The following is a 6,610-nucleotide window of genomic DNA, read 5'->3' as shown; positions in this document are numbered from 1 at the left end:
CCAATACAATTGAGGCATAGAATTTCTTGTTTTAGTAAATCCCAGTATTAAAAAAAAAAAAGAAAACTAATCAGTGGGCATAGTTCTTACTTGTGGCAGCTTCAGAATGTAAACTGGGTTTCAGAGATATTGATGCCCCATTTCACACACCAGTCAAATATATGCATTGTCTAAAGGCATTCCTGTGAGAAAAAGAGGCAGCATTCTACTTCTGTATCAATTTACATACCTGGAATGCTTACCAAGGTAGTTCTCAGTCTGTCGTAGGAGATCGCGGTCAAAGTCACAATCAGCTCAGCAGCAGCAGGTTTGGTTTGATTTTGGAAAGGCTTAAGAGAAAAATCCAACAAATCAAACTCCTTGTTGAGTTGATTCCAATTCTAAGCAAGTCTAACGTAGGTCTTTGAGATACCAAAGCCATAAAACAAGAACATATGAATGCAGATTTGGGCTTGAGTAGAAATACTCCATTTAAAAACTTTTCATGAAGTGAGCCTAGTTAGATGGGATAGATTTTCTGGACTGTTATCTGGTCAATTATAAGCTCTCTCTCCAGCACTGCCTTTGGAGCTGATTATGTTATCATTTTATGGGTATTTATCACTACCCATAAAAATAGCTGTAAACTGAGAGCTGCATAAGTATAAGGGGCTGTATAGGATTGTTTTATGAGATAGCAATTGAAAGTTTATGTAGTTATTACTCTGATCTAAGGTTCTGGTATTTGAAACAAATCATCCTATGAGCTTGTTATGTCTGTTGTTATACTCTTAATTTAATGAATAATGATACTCTTAAAAGAAAATAATAAACAGGTTTTGAAAGTTAAATAATTTTCAATTATGAATGGAGAGCAAATTGATAGGGATTTTGTTGTGGTGGTATTATGTGTCGTATATCTCTTTCTTTAAAAAGTTGTTTGTACTTATAACTGGAATGTACTCCTTGATTTAATTTGTGTAAGAACTCAATACTGTTGACCATGCAATGTACCATAAAATGTCTAATTTTCATCATGCCAGATTTCATTTTTAGCCTACATAAAGAATTCTATTTTGTACTCAATGTAATTTCTGTTTTATAGCAGCTTTCTTCTTTCTTACCAGTTGTTTCTGCTATTACTAAGAAAATATATCATCATAATGCCTGACTAGAGGAAACAGTGGCACAAGTAATCATTCTCTTCTCTTCAAACTCTTAACCCGCATCATTCAGATGTCTAGTAAAGTACACACATGAAGTTGTTTTCATTTCCTATCCTCACAAAATCACTAGATTCTCTAGTTACCCACTCATCATGTTTATTATTTGTTCCATTTCTTGATCAAGTGTTACTTTGTCAGAAAGAGCGTTTCTGACCACCATGTGTGAAACAATATTTTACTATCTTTTTCTCCCCCTCCACCTTCTTAATTTCCTTTTGTTTCGGTTACCTAACTTCTGACATTATATCATAGAATGTATTTTTAATTGTCTGTCTTCCCTAAGTGAAATATAAGTTCCATAAGGGCTAGGATAATATTTTGCTATTAGTACCGTTGTATCCTCATGGTTGGCCCAGTGAATATTTGTTGAAGGATAAAATTTTATTGAAAAATTGATGGGAGCCAGGTGCTTGCTGAGCTTTGTTTATACATTATTATTTAACCCTCACATATTCCTGTGATTGAAGTATTGTTTTATAATCAGTATATTATGAATAAGGAGCTAAGCTTAAAATGGTAAATTACTTGTCTGTGACAACACAGCCGATAGGCAGAACTGGGATTTGAACCCATGGTCTTAAACATTATCTATTTCTCCACATGTGAGGTCTCCGAGGGGTACCCCTAAAAAACCAGAATTGCACTAGGCGGAGTGAAGCTTTCGTTGTACGAATTTTTCCTGCTAGGAGAGCATCAAGGAACTAGTTCTGAGTTAGTGCACCTAGTAGTGTCGCCTGGGAAGGTTCTCTCTGGTCACACTGCATTTTTTTCGTAGAAGCACTTCTGCTCGAACATTGTTTTTTGTGATGGCTGATTTAAGAGAATAGCATGCAGCTGTGAAATTTGATTCCTGCTCAGGAAAAATGTCAAAGCAACTGTTGTGATGTTGAACACAGCTTACAAAGACAGCGTTATGGGAAAAACTCAACTGTATGAGAGGTTTTCTTGTTTTGAAAAAGGTGAAATGTCTATTGATGACAAACCTTGTTCTAGACATCTGTCAACTTCCCAAACGGATGAAAATGTCAACTCACAGTGCATTTGGAGTCTGTTCCACCAGGTCAAGCTTTCTGTTTAGAGCAGTGGTTCTCAACCTGTGGGTCGTGACCTTTCACAAGGGTCGCCTGATTCATAACAGTAGCAAAATTAAAGTTATGAAGTAGCAGTGACTATAATTTTATGGTTGGGGGGTCACCACAGTATGAGGAACTGTATGAAAGGGTCACAGCATTAGGAACGTTGAGAACCACTGATTTAGAGGTTTTGACAAGATGGAATAACAGTGTTTGACAAAAAACAAAGGCCTGATTTGTGGCAGATGGGGGACTGGTCTTGTCACCATGAAAGGCACCTGTTCACGCAGCCATCTCAGTGTGCCAGTTTTTGGCATAAAACAGCATGGCTCTCTTGCCACATGCACCTTACTCACCAGACCTCACTCTGTGAGACTTCTTTTTGTTTCTGTGAATGAAGAGGGACATGAAAGGACAGCAATTTAACCAGGAGAAGAAGTGAAGAAAAAAATAAGGAGGATGCTGTTAGCCATCCAAACGGATGAGTTTGAAAATTATTTCAAAGAATGGAGTCACTGATGTGACAAATATATTAAGTTTAATGGAGAATACTTTGAAGGTGATAAAGTTGTCTTGTAAAAAAAATTAAATATATAGCTTGGGGGGGGAGAAAGTTCTGGGGTTTTGGGGATACCCGCTCATACTTTAGAGTCTAGAATATATTGCTTACAATGAGGTAAGAGATGAGTATAAAAGATATCTAGTACGTCATTATGTTTTGAGAGTTTATTTGCCTTTTAAAATTTAATCTCTTCTGATTTACCTTTTTTTAAAAAAATGAAAGACACATTTATGAATGGAAATTTAAGCAAAAATGTTCATGATTTAATTCAGTTGGGTTAGGCAGGGTGCCATCATCTTGAACTTTGGCAAATCACTTGCCTGCCAGAATGAATCAAGTAACTGTGGCTTTCTACCAGATTTTGTTTTAGAATTCCAGAATAATAGAAACAGATCTCTGAGAAGAGAGTAAATATCTTCATGGCTGAAGCTACTCACTTGTCACGAAGGGACGGGCTTGCAGCAATAGCATTCATGGGCAAATGCATTTTAAAAGAGAACAGTTCATTAGCAAGGGAGAGCCACATTTTCAGTTAGTTTCTATATTTTAATGTTTTCTTTTGTTTCAAAGGATTTCAAAGTCCCTTGTACCTTGTATATCAGTAATAAAGGGGACTTCAAAATGTTTGCAGGTAAGAAGAGTGTGTGCAAGCCACATCTGACTTCTTCTCTCTTCAGTACAGAGGAGAATCCATCTTCACACCAGCCGAAGACTGGTAGGGAGAAATAGGCTTCCACTCTCCAATTCCTTAACCGTACTCTGACACCAGTCATCCTTCCCAGGTCTCTCTGCTCCTCTGCTGGATGCCATCATTTATTACACTGGCCACACAGAACTCACAGACAATATCACAATTATGGGTTTTATTAAGAAAGCTAACAGGCTACAAAATGTTGAGGATTCAGTTCTTTTGTGTGCATTGCCTCCTCTAACCATGCTGCTTTCTGGTGGGCATGTCTCTATCTTGTTCCTCATGTTTTCTGGGCTGAGAGACCTGTTGCTCTGCCTCATTGTCTAGTGCTGCCACTCTGCTTAGCCTCGACCTCATGGTCTCATTGCTGCTGTTCTGCTCTGTCTCATAGATTTGGTGCTGCAGCATCAGGTTCCTCTTGCTGCCTTTGTCACGTCAGAAAGGGATCTTGCATATACTCTGCTGCTGGTTACTCTTTAATATTGATCATCATCGATCATGCCTGTTCCTGCTTCTGGGCTGGCTCTCTTAGACCAATATGAATGGCCAAACTGACCAATCCCCACTACCCTCTTTGTGTGATCTCATCCAACATTTGATGACAGTGAGAAAAGACGTGGATAGAAGAACCATATTTAACCAATTTTATTTCATCACAGTGGGAAAATGGAAGTAAATGATCACGGGAGTTTCCCACAAACTTTTAGCATACCCCTTGTATCTTTTACCTCTTATACTATAATTACTGTTCAATGATTTTTCTTTTATATAGGCTTATATTTTCTGATATGGTTAGGCCTTTGTTCAATTTATTATTTTATGGACTCAGCCGTTTTCTCACTTAACGAAGCACCGATGCTCCTTCCTTAGTTCATTAGGAACTTTCGGGTCATATTAACATGATCTTCAAAAGGTAACAAAGAAAGTGTAAAAAATATGTGATTCAGAATTTATTCACTTAGAAAATAGCACACTCACTGTATCCTACAAAGTGTTCTTTGTGCCATTTGCCATGTCAAGCTAGCAGCTAGGCGAGACTGATAGGAGAAGCAAGGGTTAGGTAGTGTCTCTGTGTAGAGGAGAGTTGCTACCGTAATTTTCAATATTATAGTCAGAACCTGGTCCAAGAATAACTCCTTGAAATCTGTTTTGTCAGATATTAGTATTGCTTATCCTGCCTTTTCATGGTTGCCATTGGCTTGGTAGATTTTTCTCAGTCCTTTGATTTTTAACCTATTTTTGCCTTTTAATTCTGTATGTCTCTTGTAGGCATACAGATGGGTCTTGTTTTCAAATCCATCTGCTACTCTCTGTCTTTTGATTGGTGCATTTAATCCATTAACATTCAGTGTCATTATTGATTATTGGGTTGCTGTCATATTGCTGTGTTTTTGTTTGGTTTCTTTTTAAAATCCTTTTATTGGTGCATTTGTTCTTCCTGTTTCTATGTTGTTGTGATTGCTGTTTTCATTATATGGATTTTTAGATTGTGTTGCCTGTTGCTCTCACGTTTGCTTTCTGTTTCCTCTGTCCATAGTGATTTGGTTAATGTTGTTTGTAATACTGGCCTTGTTTTTATGAATTCCTTTAGTTTTTCCTTGTCTAGAAATACCTTTATTTCTCCCTCACACTTGAGGGATAATTTGACAAGATAAGGGATTCTTGGTGGTAATTTTTATCTTTCAGAATTTTATATATGTTATTCAATTGTTTTCTTGTCTTTATAGTTTCTGCTGAGAAGTCTGTTTATCCTTGCCTGTTTTCCTTTGTAGTTGACTTTATTTTTTTCCCTTTGCTGCTCTCAGTATTCTCTCCTTTTTCTGAAATTGGATAGTTTGACTACAATATCTTGTGATGTTGTGATGTTTTTCTTTTGCAATCTATACTATTTGAGGTACTTTCAAGCTCTTCAATAGTTATTATCTCCTGTGACGTTGGGGCAATTATTTTCATCTATGATTTCTTGTACTATTTTCTCCATAGATTTTGTTTGTTTGTTTCTTCTTATTCTGGGATCCTGATGAGACACAGGTTGTTTCTCTTGAGTTTCTTCCATTGTTCTTTAGCGTGTTCCTTGCATCTCTTGATAGAACCTGAACACCATTCTTCTGAATTCTGTATCTGGTAATTCCATGCAGTCTTTTTTGGAGTATTCCATTGGGTTCAGGTGATTTTCAGCCGTTGTTTATCTGTACTCTTTTGGTTTAATGTGGTTGACTGCTGTTTCCCTGGTATCATAGTACATCTCTTAGCAGTGTGTGAGCTGCTGGTGATTATATTTGGTAATGTTTATTGGCCTAGAAGAGGTCTTAAAGAAGCTGGATGGTGTATGGTGGTGAGATGGAAAAAATGAGAGGAATGGGTAGTTGAAGAAGGTTGGGGTGAAGAAGAGGGAGAATAAAAGTAATGATATAATGATTTGTAAAAATAACAAGAAAATGTCTTTTACAGGAATTAATAGTTCCCATTGAAATATATAGCACAAGGAAAAAAGAGCAGAAAGGGATAACATAAGAGAGAAAACAGTGGGTGTGGATGCTAATTTATGTTGCTATGGCAACATGAATATGGGCAAGTGAGTGCACTCAGGGTGCATGAAAGTCTTTGTTTGGGTGGGTGGGTCAGAATCTAAAGGACTGCCTCTTTTTGCTGAGTGAATGGGTATTTTCAGGAGGGAGAGGCTGTACCAGAGGAAGACAGTGGAAGAGGAAGTGGGAGAGAATCTAAAAATATAAGAGTAGTTTACTAGAACAGAAGTACAGAAACCAAAACAGATAATATAAATTAAAAAGTAAAGCAGCTTTGTGGGTGGGAAGCCTGTTCTTCGATAGCTTATATGTTAACACATTTTTTATATGGGGAGTGGGACAAGGTCTGGGGAGAGCACTGGAGCCCAATGCAGGAAAAGAGGAGGGAAGAAAGGGGGGAAAAGAAAGTAAATCAGAAAGTTAAGTTTGGGGTACCAAACTGTCCACACAGTGCTATGTGTATGAGGCCTGCTCGATAAGAGGTTTGGCTGGTTAAGTTGCCTCAGTAGCCATGAAAAATTGGCTATGCCGAGGAGGAGTGGGGCTCATAG

The sequence above is a fragment of the Echinops telfairi genome, unplaced genomic scaffold, assembly GCF_000313985.2.
Source record: "Echinops telfairi isolate 266 unplaced genomic scaffold, ASM31398v2 ScPeMD7_7469;HRSCAF=8507_1, whole genome shotgun sequence".
Classification (NCBI taxonomy): Eukaryota; Metazoa; Chordata; class Mammalia; order Afrosoricida; family Tenrecidae; genus Echinops; species Echinops telfairi.
Note: the sequence above shows the minus strand (reverse complement) of the source record.